The sequence below is a fragment of the Triturus cristatus genome, chromosome 10 (genome assembly GCF_964204655.1).
Source record: "Triturus cristatus chromosome 10, aTriCri1.1, whole genome shotgun sequence".
NCBI classification, from domain to species: domain Eukaryota; kingdom Metazoa; phylum Chordata; class Amphibia; order Caudata; family Salamandridae; genus Triturus; species Triturus cristatus.
This window is the reverse complement of record NC_140593.1, coordinates 1215084940-1215098679: the sequence shown is the minus strand read 5'-3', so window position 1 is coordinate 1215098679 and position 13740 is coordinate 1215084940. Positions and strand designations below refer to the sequence as shown.

The 13740-nt window shown below is 45.0% G+C and overlaps 1 protein-coding gene across 4 annotated transcripts in view; it reads left to right on the top strand.

The window, feature by feature from the left end:
- FLNA (filamin A) overlaps positions 1-13740 on the top strand; it is a 353926-nt gene that overhangs the window by 30164 nt on the left and 310022 nt on the right. The window lies entirely within an intron of this gene.

Here is a 13740-nt window from a genome sequence, read left to right as displayed (position 1 = left end):
TGTGTGGTCTCACTGTCCAGTGCTTCCTCTGGCCTAGTACAAGGGCTTTCTACAGTCTAATTTTCATAAGCTTCCTTACCCCGCCTTTATATCCACCTTATGACAGGTTACTTATAGAGTACCGCAGAGGTCTTTTCTGTCCCCTTTACTCTTGTCCTTCCACTGGCCTTTCAGATCCAGTCCTTTCGATATATATTTTTTATGTGTGCTGATTAAACACAGATAGTTCTGAAGATACCCAGTGACTCAGATGCGGGGGCTGAGAATTTGTTCAGCTGCTTACAACTAGTTGAGAAAATGATGATCTTTAAGCAACTAACGCTCAGTGAAGATAAAACTGAAGTACTAGCCCCTTTGTTTCAACAACTGTGGCAATATCTGTCCTGCTCCCCGAGGTAGTGACTTATCCTGTGCTAGTCTCCTACGTGAACAATCTGGGATTTAAATTAGACACCAGTTTAAAGCGTATAGCCTAGCGAGTACCTACTTGTATCGTCTCTGTGTATTGAAGATCATATTCCACCTCTTCTCTTTCACAGATAAGATCATGATGATAGTGATTAACCTCAGTGGGCATTCAGCCTTGAGATAAACTCTACTTAAGTCTTCCTGCAGGTTCTTCAAGCTGCAGGTCATTGGAGCCGAGTGCATGATCTTATCTTCTGATAGAAAGGGCCCGGATCTGAAATAGACATGTCTATTATCTGCTGTTGGGACCCTTTGGAAGCGGATTGCTGCAGGCTGTGTCTGGGCATTGGCAGGATGGATCATGGGTGTCTCCTGAAGGTATATTAATTGCATTCTCCATGGTTTGCTGAACCTGTAGGATGAAAACATGCCAGGGTATGCCTGTACCCACTAGTCAATAAGGCAGCAACCCATGGAGCAGTCCAAGCTGTCTGTCTGCTGCGAGGTCACAGGGACTGCCTGGCTCCACCTGGCACCTGCAGCCCGGCTCCTGGCACAAGATTTCTGTGCCTGAGGTGAGTGATAAAGCACAGACCCAGCTCACTGATTTACTCAATTGTGTTCTTCCCATTGTAAGGTCTACTGACCTCTCCTGGCCCTAGGTTACGCTATGTAAAAGCACACTCATCAATATAGCAAATGAAAAGAACATTCCCACCCCACAGACCTAGTTCGCACTACCTCAAAGTACACAAATGGGTAATTTATCAAATGGAACACTTCATACTTGTGTACAGAGGGTGTAAACGAGTCAACATTGTGTACTGGGGGAAGCAGGGTGCCCTGTACCCCGTAGGAGCCCCAATGCATGGATCGTTATTCTTAGCGTTTGATGGGAGGCTTGTTGAAGAGATGCGTCTCCACAGGGAGTGACAGGCTAAAGAAAAAGAGGTGGCCCATGATTATATACTATAGATCGATCCCTGATGACGAGCATCGATTCATGATCATGTACTCTAGCGAGAGGGCGGGAACGATTCAACATAGTGTTCTGGGGGAAGCAGGGTGCCAAGAAGCCCCAATGCATGGATCCTTATTGTTAGCGTTGGAGAGGAGGCTTGTTGAAGAGATGCGTCAACCACAGGGAGTGACAGACTAAAGAATAAGAGGTGACCCATGATTATATACTATAGATCAATCCCTGATGATGAGGATCGACTCATGATCATGTACTCTAGCCAGAGGGCGGGAATGATTCAACTTTGTGTACTGGGGAAGCAGGGTGCCAGGTACCCCCAAGAAGCCTCAATGCATGGATCGTTATTGTTAGCGTTGGATGGAATGCTTGTTGAAGAGATACGTCTCCACAGGGAGTGACAGATTAATAAATAAGAGGTGACCCATGATCATATACTATAGATCGATCTCTGATGATGCGAATCAACCCTTGATTGTGTACTCTAGCCAGAGGGCGGGAACGATTCAACATTGTGTACTGGGGGAAGCAGGGTGCCATGTACCACCAAGGAGCCCCCAGTGCATGGAGCGTCCTTGTTAGCGTTGAATGAGAGGCTTGTTAAAGAGATGCGTCTCCACAGGGAGCGACAGACTAAAGAATAAGAGGTGACCCATGATTATATACTATACATCGATACCTGATGACGCGGATCGAACCATGATCATGTACTCTAACCAGAGTGCGTGAACGATTCAACATTGTGTACGGGGGAAGCAGGGTGCCATGTACCCCCCAAGGAGCCCCAGTGCATGGAGTGTCCTTGTCAGCATTGGATGAGAGGCTTGTTGAAGAGATGCATCTCCACAGGGATTGACAGACTAAAGAATATGAGGTGATCCATGATCATATACTATAGATCGATCCCTGATGACGTGGATTGACCCATGATCATTTACTATAGATCGATCCCCGATGACACGGATCGACCCATAATCGTGTGCTCTCGCTGGAGGACAAGGGATATTTCATAGCCAGAGCACAGAGAATGATTCTTTATCACACAAGTACTCTTCTCTAGTACAGTGACGTCATCCAGACAAGGCCAGAGCTTATGGAAAACAAAGTCTGCATCTTTACCTATAGAAAGAGTCCTCAAGCAGGCGATGGATCATTATTTTCATTTACTTTGACCCCTTCCCTTCCTCTTGTCATACATGGAACACAATGTAATTTCTTACGTACGTATATCGAGCACCATGTAACATCCTACTCTGTCTTTATATCATAATTTCTTATATAGCCTCACAGCAACAACCTCGTATATTGTTGTACCAACTATTTACAAAGTTATTTTCTTCCACCATCAAAGTATGTCTTTTGTTTTCTCTTCTACTGGGTAAAGCGCTCTGACACCTAAGAGTTATGTTTGCACTACAAACTGCAATCATAAAGAAAGAAAACTGTTGTATACTTGTTCGTAAGTATTGAACAATATTTTTACAATTTGCCAAGTGTTTGTTTCACCGAGACACCAGGAGCTTAATTCTAGTTTGCCAACATTTGGTATTGCCAGGCATTTTGTGGCTCCTGCAGGCCAGGGACAAATCTCGATATCTGTGCGGGCCTTCGTGTTCTTCTTCCTAAGTTGCCAGCCATTTAGATTGGAAACTGCTTCCTTGTCGTAGCCAGACTCGTCATGGTTCTGTTCTGGGTTGGTGCCTCTTAAAAGAACAGAAATGTGTTTGTTGCTCCTGATCTCTGGTAGCATGAATAATCTTTTGGGGCAGTTCTCAATCTTTTGACTACTGGGTACCCCCACTTATCCAGGGACCCCCACTAAATCAATATTGGAATCCGAGAACCCCCCACTGAGTCATTACTGGAAGCCGGGACCCTGGCCTAAGCATTGTCGATGATTTTAACCGCAAAACAACACACAAAAAATAGGCATTCATCAAACAGATACACAAATGATGACACCTTTTATTAAATTCACAAACCCATATAAATCTTTTTATTTTTCATTTTAATAGAAAGTTTGGAGCTTTTTTAAATTCAATTGAGGCCACTCATCGTCCATACTATATCAAGTTTGATGCACTTGCACTGCTCCCACAAATGAATCTGCGGATACTAGTTTATTTATTATCCTCCAATTTCGAATTCCTTCACATTTACAGTATGTTTAAAAATGTTCAATTGTACATTTAGCTTCTTTATTTATATATACTTTATTAATCTGTTAATATTATCTGAATTTCGAAGTAGTCGCGGACTCCCTGAGGAGGCTTTGCGGACCCCCTTTTGTGGCTTTGCGGACCCCCAGGGGTCCTCAGATCACAGGTTGGGAACCACTGTTTTAGGGCATGGATTGCCTACATGAACGTCGTGTTGCCCATACAATGACAGCTGTCTAGACATGGCTTCTACTATCAGTGCCTTTGTTCGCTTGTTGGAGTGTTGTCATGTGGAGTAGAACGGATCCCTTTGATCTCTGTTGGTCCTCCTGAGCTTTCATTGGGCTTCTCAAGCTTGTGTTCTCTTGCAGGTGATCTTGGTGTACGCGGCATCCTTTCATGGATGTATGGATAGTGTTAAACACATGGAAGGCCACAGTGAGTTTGTGCGCGAAAGGCAGGATTGAAAATGTGGCTGGTGAAAATGTTATAATTTGTACTTTGAACTCAAAACAGATTTTCTATGCATTGCACTTGAATGCACACTACACATATGCATCAAAGATCCCATACGAGCAGTGCCTTCAGTGGGAGGACAATGCTGGGGGGGAGAGAAGCTCTAAGAAGGGTGGGGCATAAGAAGCATGCGAAGAAGCTTTGGCAAGGCCAGTAGGTCTGGCTGTGTAGGAATGTATGGTATTGTGAAGCATTACGAGGAAATAGCATGGAAATGGATATGTGTATGTGTGGAAACAAAGAACTGTAGAATAACATCGGTGTAGGATAAAAGGTCAGTTGACATTTGCACTGTCAAGCGAGATCGAAACACTGATGTAGGTTAATGACTGCCCTCCTCCAATCTTTTCTGCAGACTCAATTTACCTTGCTATCGAAGACACTTTAAAAGCTTTCCAGTGTTCTGTGTGTGCCCCTGAAAGTTCAAGCTCAGGTAGCTGGATAATTAGACAAAATGATCACAGCTGTAAGGAGGGTAAGCACAATTTTTTGTGGAAGCATACAACTCCTGCCCAATCAAAACATGTACTCCTGCCTACCAACATGTGGGCAGAGCCACAGACCCTCCCCTGATGATTCTCACATAATTGTCTGGCAACAGTTGCTCTGACAAGCCTGACCATAAAAAGGGATATGAGGCATTTTATCCGTGAACTATAATCATGTGCTTGACATATTCATAAGTGGAGTCTTTACCCCACTACAAATAACCAAATTCAGGGGAAAGACGATATTTATTTAACACTTTTAGTAGCACCATTATTCTGTGCCATTAGCAATAAAACACTTGAAAAGCCACATTTGAATGAAGCTACCCCACGACTACTTGCTATCACTACTATTTTAGAGACAAGAGTACAAAGGGGGTAACTTGGTTACTAAATTGGCATTAAATAGCATCTTAGACCCTTGAACACAAATAGCAAATATTCGTATCCACCACGGATACAGACTGATACCTTCCTCATGCCATATGACCCCAAGAAAAGGCTCTCTGCCTTTATTCTCTCACCTGCAAACGTCAAGAGGGCTTAAAAAGCAGGCACATTTCAGGTAGTGAGTGCTCTAAAAACATGCCAGGACCTCAAACGGTATGGGCAGCTCACTGGGGTGGACAGACAGGAGAATCCCCACCACTATGTGTGGTTCTTTTTTACTCTTTATGTTAACCACTGGGTAACCTTTTCAAAGAGCTTGGCATTTCTTTTCATCACGAAGCTGACAGCACCAGAGAACATCTCAAATTGAACCCCCTTGAAACCATCTCCAAAATTGAACTTTCCGTGAGTTGCATATTCACATACATGGAGGCAATAAAAGCACCTGAAATACAATGCCTTAAAGACTGAATTTCTTCTTCTTCTTCTTGCCCCAAAATCTGACCCTCTAACCAATATTCTCTGGCATAAAGTCTGCTGACACCTTCCCCACACTGCGTGTAAATGCTAAACCCCTGGGCTTTCTTACAGATGTTAACCTAAAAATCTCTCGAAACATTCAACTATGGCTGATTCTTCTAGATTTCATGTTCATTAATTAAATTACGAAACCAAAACACATTCTCCTAGATCAGGATCTGAAGCTTGCGCCCATATTAATCTCATAATCTGACAACGGTTCTGCCCTCCTGAAAAACAGATTTACCCAGCTAAGAGCTGTTTTTCATGCTTCATGCTGCCGTCACTAACGCTAAAAAATGGGCCCAAAATCTCATTCCTAGGTGTCACCTCAGCTGATACCACACATAACTCAAAACTGACTGAGACCTACACCCCTCATCTCCTGCTACAGCACTCAGATTCACCACAGCTCTGCCAATTCACCTAAATCTTGGCCTGCAGAACCTCCTTCTGTTCCAGTTGTGTGACCCAAACACCACCCTGCTCATGTATGCGACTGTGACATACCGTGCCCTTTGCCAGAGAAATGATTGGTGCTCCACACAACTCTGTGTGTGTGTGCCTCACTTCTCACCTGCCACACCCACTCCACTTTCAGTGCTGCCACCATCACACGTGTGTGAGGGTAAAAGGTGGTGCTAGTTGGTCCATTCTACGGAATTATGATTGGCTGTGCTGTGGTGGGGAGATGACAGTAAGGTGTGGTTCCATGTACATTATCTTGTGGTGGTGTACTTGGGCATTGCGATGCACTCAGTGGATTTAATAACATTCTAATATCAGGTGCTCTAATTGTGTTACATTTTTGCTATCTGCCTCCCGCAGTGCTGGGTTGCGTCACAGTATGGTGCAGCATTGGGGGTTGGATATTTCTAGGATTACGATTGTTGTACCTGCATTGTTGGTTTAACGAGGTGTGTGGTTCCCGTTGTGTTGTAGGGGACTGTATCATTTGTCATTGTGTTGAGCGCTGTTAGAGAGCAACATGTTGCCACCTGTAAGGCCCTTGATGCTTTGTTGGATGCACAATGGTTAGGGTTAGAGTGTACCATGGTGACGTCTGTTGAGTTGAGTTTGGATGATGCAGATAGTGCCTGCATCTTTGGATGCTTTGTTACAACATCAGTGACGGAACAAGTGACTTTTGAGGAGATGTGAGTTATTCTACTTATGGTTAGTGCTGTTCGAAGTGACACCTTGCCATCTGTATGACATATTGGTCCTCTTTTGGTTTCACATCAGCATGATTTTGATATCTCATATATATTCTGCTGTGTTTGTTTATATGTGGGTTGCGTCTCAGAGGGTGTTCATGCGTTTGTGCTGCAGTGGTTGCCTTTCTTGAGGATTTGGGTAGCTTTTGGGATAAGAATTTGTGTAGTCTATTTGTAAAGCACATTATCACCTGCGAAGGTATCCTGGTGCTGAGTAGGTGTGTGTCTCTAGCCCTGCCTTTGGTAGGTTGGTTAATTGAAAAGCCTGTTCTTCTGCTTCTTGTGGAATTCAATAAGAGAGGAGGAGGAGGTTATGATGTAGAGTGGGAGACCGTTTCATGCTTTAGGAGCATTGTAAGAGAACGCGCGTGAGTAGGAGTTCCCTGAGATGTGGTGTGATGTGAGTTCTGTGTGGGAGGTTGAGGATGAGTCTGGCTGCAGAGTTCTGGATGGTTTGCAGGACTCAAAAAATCCACTCGCCCGCTCACATTTGAGAGCCAGATTTAGTTAGGGTGAGTTATTTTTAGGTCCTACTTGCCCTTTCTGGCAAGTAGGAAAGAAGACTGACTTTTGACCTCTGTCTCCGAAAGCAGAGCAAATGTGATAAGATAGCAAGATTTAAAGGCATCTTCATTGCTCACACAGTGAATGAGCAATAAAACTGCCTTTAAATCTTGTTAACTTGTCACATTTGCTCACAGAGGTCAAGTGCATTACAGTTAGGCCAAGTAGATTTTTGAGGTTACTAGACCTGTGGGTCTAGTAAGATTTTTTTGATTTTTCAAGCCCTGGTTTGTAGACTTCTGGTAAGTTGCCTGGTGATGTGGCAGGAAGGTGTTCCTGTAGTCCAACTTGCTGACCAGGGCGGGAGTGACATTTTTTCTAGTGTTGCTAGGGAGCCATTTGAAGATCTTCCTCAGCATCTTCAGGGTAGGGGAGCAGGGTGCAGTGATGGTATTGACGTGTGTGGTCATGTCCAGTTTGCTGATGATGATTATTCAGAGGTCTTTGCCTGGCTGCTGGGTGTGGTTCTGAGTTTGGCCAGCCAACAGTTAGAGTCCCAGTGTGAGCTGTTCTTGCCTAAGACTGCTACTTCTGTCTAGTTGGCGTTGAGCTTGAGCTTGAGACAGTTGGCTTTTATCCAGTTAGCAACTGTGGTCATGCAGATGGCGAACTTGTTTATTGTGTCAGGGGTCTTGTCTGAGAGGGAGAATATAACATGCGTGTCATTTGTGTAGCAGAGGATGTGAGGAGTAAGGAGCCAGGCTGACAGCTTGAGTTCTATCCATTAAGAAGGAGCAGATCCAGTAGGAAGCGGGTCTTTGGATGCCAGTCTCGTACAGGCGGCTGATGAGTTTGGGATGTGAGACCACTTCAGATGCTGCAGGGAGGTCCAGGGGAATTGAGGGCTGTCATGTGTCCTTTGTCAAGGATCATGCGGATGTCATCTGTGGCGGTGATGTCTGCTGTTTCTGTATTGTGGTTAGGCCTTAATACCGACTGTATGGCATCAATGAGCTAGTGGTCGGTTAGGTGTTGGATGATGTATTTCCCTAAGACCCTTGCCTGGTATGGTAGGTGGGAGATTGGTCTGTAGTTGGAAAGCATGGCTGGGTCAGCGGATGGTTTCTTGAGCAGGGGCATGGTGATGGCAGGTATCCTGGAGCCCGGAATGTGGATGAGTTGATGGAGGCGTTGCAGATAGGAATTAGTGCTTTGCTGAATTGTAGGAGTCCTTTGATGAAGGAGTAGTGTGAGTAAAGGGTCAGATGGGGCTCCCTAGTGGATTGTCTTCACGGTAGTAGCAATTTTGATGGTAGTGATGACAGGCCACGAGGTCAGGTTTCATTCTTCGGCCAGAGGAAAAGTTGAGTTGCGACAGAGACGTAGTCCGGTTGAAGGTCGAAGTTGCTATATATGGATGTGATTTTGTTACAGAAAAATTCAGAGAGTTTGTTGCTGGAGGCGGCAGGAGGCACGGCGGAATCCTAGCTGATGATGAAGATTTCCTTGCTGCTGTTAGTGCCAGTGTGGATCCGATCTGCAAGACCCGTGCACTTGGTGTTTCGTATTTGCTGGTGGTAATGTCTTAGGGATGGTTTGAAGATGTCTTTATCTGTGGTGTCTTCACTTGTTCTCCATTTATGCTCCAATTGCTTGCAGTGGTGTTTCACCAGCCGGAGATCCTCTGTGTATCACTGGCCTTTGCTCGGGCCCTTGTGTTGTGCTTCAGGGGAGACAGTGTATCAGCCCATGCAGTGATCCACTTCCTGAGGTTCTTGATAAAGTTTGTCCGTGGGGTAAAATAGAGTGCTGCACCGCCACTCCGATTTTGGTGCAAGGTAGGAAGAGGGCACAGGGAGTGTCATTCACAGAGGCCAATAGAAGGACTGTGTCTATATTTTTTTAACATAAAAGTGTAGATGAAAATGTACTTAGAATAGCAAAGTGTAGGGATTGGACGTTCAAAGTGACATGGCAGAGGTATAGGCCTGTATCTACTGGTGTCTTTTTATGAAATGGTGGGGTGTCCAGAATAGGACAACATTGGACAACATTCCTGATAAGTTGTTCAGAGCTAGACAACAATCCCGGTGAGGCCTCGCGAACTGAACTGAGTCTCCATGTGTGGTCTCCAGAATTGAAGGCATTTCACCAGTGCTGGCCTCCAGAGTTACACACATAATGACAGAGTGGGCCCCAAAAAGTGGCACTATTTGACGGATGTGGTCTCCAGAACTGGACATAGTACATAAGAGGTCATGTAGGTATTTATATATCGTGAACTAAATCTGAGAGCAATGGAAACCTGTACATCAAGTCATTAGGATTCAACTAGTAGGGGACATGTTTTGAGACCATGTACATAGCTGGGGGGGGGGCAGGGGAAGGCAGGACTAGGTCACACAGGACATGAGGGTGATGATCGTCCCTAATGATTGGTTTGATGCAACTTGAAAGGATATGCCTTTTAATCTTTCCTGGACTGCAGCAGGGAATGACCAAGCCAGACATATGGGCAGCTTTTCCAAATTCTGGTTGTGTAAAAGAAAAATTAGGTTTCCATTTTTTTCCAGTTCTCAGCTCCAGTCTGGCGATGGTTTCACTTCTTGTGTAGCATTTAACCTCAGAGATGTTCAGCTTTTCTGCAGCTTCAGGAGTGGATGTTGCTCATCACTGAATTGTATGCAAAGCAGCATATCTTGCCGATGTTGCTGGCTTAAAGTTGTAGCTGAGGTCAGAACTCAATGGAAGACAGTCTGGAGTAACATTTCTGGAGCCCCTTGAATAAGGCATGCAGCAGTGTGAAGAATAATCTTCCTTTGTCCAATCAGGAACTCCAGGAGCAAGGAGTTGCTGCCTTCCAGTTGGGAAAATATCAAGATTTATGCTTTGGGGCTGGACGCAACTGAGGAAGAGGGTTGTGTTCAATGGGACATTTTGTGGTCCCTTGGATAATATATGAGGGGAACCATTGAAATTAATCCGATGCACGTTGAGAGAAGATTTACCTGCCAAATTTAAGGGCCTCATTTAGATCTTAGCTGACGCAGGAACGTAACACAGGCCCCCGCATCCTCCGTAATGCGGGGGGGGGGGCCTGAGCTGCAGGGGGTCCCTTCAGCACTGTACTCATGCCGGAGAGCTCCGGATTACATCCGGAGCAGGGGCCCCTCTGTGTACCTTGCAGGGGGGCCCCTTCAACTTTCGTTACGCCACTGAGCGGACGGGTTACCCTGTCACAATGGTGACGGACATCCTGTCCGCCGCAATATAAATCTCATTATATCCTATGGGATTTATATTTCGGTGGACAGGATATCCGTCACCGTTGTAATGGAGTAACCGCTGCCAAGATCTAAATGGGTGGGTGTTTTTGTTTTCATTTCTGAGTTATTTATTCATAACACGGTTTCTTCAAATAAGTAAGTGTTGAGAAAAGCCCCCGCCCAGGGTTTAATGCGGCGATTGCGGGTCATCCAGGAGATCTGCAACCGATTCTAGGAATGAGACTGAAGATCGAGTTCAATGATTTGGTCCTGGAAGCCCGAGATAACTTCGTGTATTCTTTTTAGGGGCTGTCGGGGGCATTTTATTAATTCCCTTTATTGAATTTATAGAAAGCTTTCACCAGAGGCAGCATGAAACAGGGACTACATGGGAAATACAGTGTGGACAGGATATGAAGATAAGCTAGAAGGTAGTCCTTCTGGAAACAAAGGCTGGAAGCCTGGTGCATTGCAAGAAGATGAGAGTTAAAGTGTTTTCTCTCAGTCAGGTAAAAATAAAACAAGCATTGACAAAACCAACACGTCTCGTCTACGAGAAGATAGGTTTTACTTTGTCAATGTTTTTTAGCCATGTTGCAAACAGCAGCGCATCTGCCATACAGCATGGCTGAACATTTTTAAAAAGCACTATAATGCTGCTTTTTTATATTGCCGAAGGGAGGGAGGGAGGCAACACAAAGTGAGGCACCGTAATGGGCATGGAGGGAGTCAACCCGGACAATGAAGGCCGTGGTGAAAAAGCAGGATAACACGGCCATCTGTGACTGAGTGGTGCTTTTTCTTTTTGTTGTGGCAGGTGGGGTGGTATGCAACGTCACAGACAATATGAGGTAGGAATGTGGGCAAACAACATGGATTTGAAAGATGAGTGATGGAGGGTGAGAGGGTCGCTGTCGGCAAGCAACACGGACGAGGGAGGGAGAAGTCTAGCAACACGGACAAGGGAGATAAGGAGGAACACGGAGAGGAGGAGTACACAAGGGAGCTAGCTGAAAAAGGCTCACTCTGGAAGAGTACTTAAAACACCTAGACAAGCAGCACCTAAAACAATGAGCAGCGGTAGGACAAAAGTAATGCCTCCATCCTCCAGGGGAGGGACAAACACACGAAGAGGAAGGAAGCCTACGGAGGCAGACCAATAAGAAGCAAGCAAATGAGAGTGACAGTGATGCCAACCATTGTTAAGCAATAGCTGACCTATAAGGCCAGTGTTAGAAAAAAAAAGTTCTTGAAGAGACAGCGCATGTCCTATCTTGGTGAGACCTAAAAAAGTGCAGCGGAGGCTAGATTATTAAGACATGAGAAGCGATGCACTCAAAACAAAATAGGCGATGGAACTGAAATGCAGCCAAGACAAAGCAATAAGAGAGGATGTGATTGTGGCAGTGTGTGTAAGGGGAGTTGGCAGCAGAATTATAAATTGGTCAGAGAGGAGCCAGGAACAGCAGTAGTCGCGGTGGGACAGCATGAAGCTGGAAATGGGATTTGTGGCATGGAGAGTGCAAAGGTCCCGGACTGTATGGAAAACTTGGAGTTGGAAGAGGCGTTCGTAAGAGGTAGAGGAGATGTGTTCTGAAAAATAAGGAAATTACCTGAACTCGATGTCTGGCTTCCCAGCTCCAGGAGATAGGGAATGGGCTGGGGAGAAAAACGCAGATGAAGAGGGGCAGAGCAAGAAAGAAAATAATCTCAGTTTTGGTAGGGTTGAGTGAAAGGAATGAGAGGACAGATTAGTTAGAGTAGGTGGAGGCCAGAGACTGAATTACTGATAGAGGAGTCTAAAGAGAAGACGGAAAGAAAAATGGCGTCCTTCGCATTGAAGTAGCAGGAAAGTCCGAAAGTTGAAATAAGAAAACATTAAGATGAAGTGTAAATAGGAGAAGGAGAGGATGCAGAGTGGAAGCCTCTGGACACGACAGCGGTGAGGGGAATGGTCTGGTGCTTTCCCCGATGGGACAACCCATAGGTTCGGACAGTGAAGATAAAGAGAGCTATTGGAGTGGTGGGCCAGAGATTCCTAACGACGAGACAGAAGATGACAGAGTAGACTGATTGACAGTGTTGAAGGAGGTCGACTGATCCAGGCTAAGCAGAGATTATATTTGTTTGTGAGACGTAGAAGTGCGATAGTTAGTAACTGTAAACAGAGCAGTTTCCAAGCACTGAGCTGCACAGGAGGCAGATTGGAATGTAGAAAGACAAGAAGAGAAACAGGAAGGGGAGTGAGGATCTGGACAGGGTGTCTTATAGGTGCGATAGGTTTGATGATCTGTGGGAAGATGTCCGATGGGAGAGAAACATTAGAGAAGGAGGATAAGAAAGGGGGCAGATGGAGCTAGGAAGCAGAGATGAGAAATGAGGGAAGGGGGCTAGAAGGGGCAGTCGTGGGGCTAGCTCGGGCCAGAGTTGCAAGTAGGAATTTTCCTGGTAAGAGTTTGGTAAGACTGTTTCAAGGGTGCATGAGATGAGGAGACAACAAGATGAAGAGGTGTAGTGGAGAAGAAAGATTATGAATTTTGGAACTGAAAATGGTAGGGAGATCTCAAGCTGATAGAGTGTAGAAACACAATAACTTTGGACATATTACTTACAAAGGAGGCTGGACCTTCAAAATACACTGGAGTATGAAGGAAGAACATACATGCTCAATCATGTATTTAAGGATTGAAATGTTAGTGTATAAATGACAAAATGTTTAAAAAATAGAAAATGAAATGTAATTAATGAACAAAATTGATATAGAATCAAGAAAGTCCAAGCAATAAATCATTAGAAAAAGTATGTAAACAATGAAGTGTAGTAGAAACAAATGGACTCCCTAAAGGGGACACAAAGACAGGCAGCGTGCCGGGGAGGCTTTTGTGATCTCTGTGCCGCTGTGCTTACTTTTAATCCTCCACAATGGCGGTGCATTGGAGTGCAGTGGTTTATTGAAACAAGGCAGGAAACACAATTAACAATCAATAGAAACTAGAGTGAGGAATTGGATTTACTGGATTCTTGCAGTGTGTCCTACGCTATTGATAGATTCCTGCTCTCTTGTATTGATTTCCAGCAGGTTGTCATTAATGTCTCCTTATTAGCTAATGAGGGTGAATTTGCTGGAAAGGAGTTCTTTAGAAAGAGCCAAAGTGCCAGCTTCCCCTTCGGTTGTTTACGCAGCCGTTGTATTTCTGTTCAGGGCCCGGCCCAGTGACCACTTGGCTGGTATTGGCTGCAGGCACTCTGCTGTCACAACTCAACTGTAACTGCGTGTTGCATTACAGCAGTGATGAC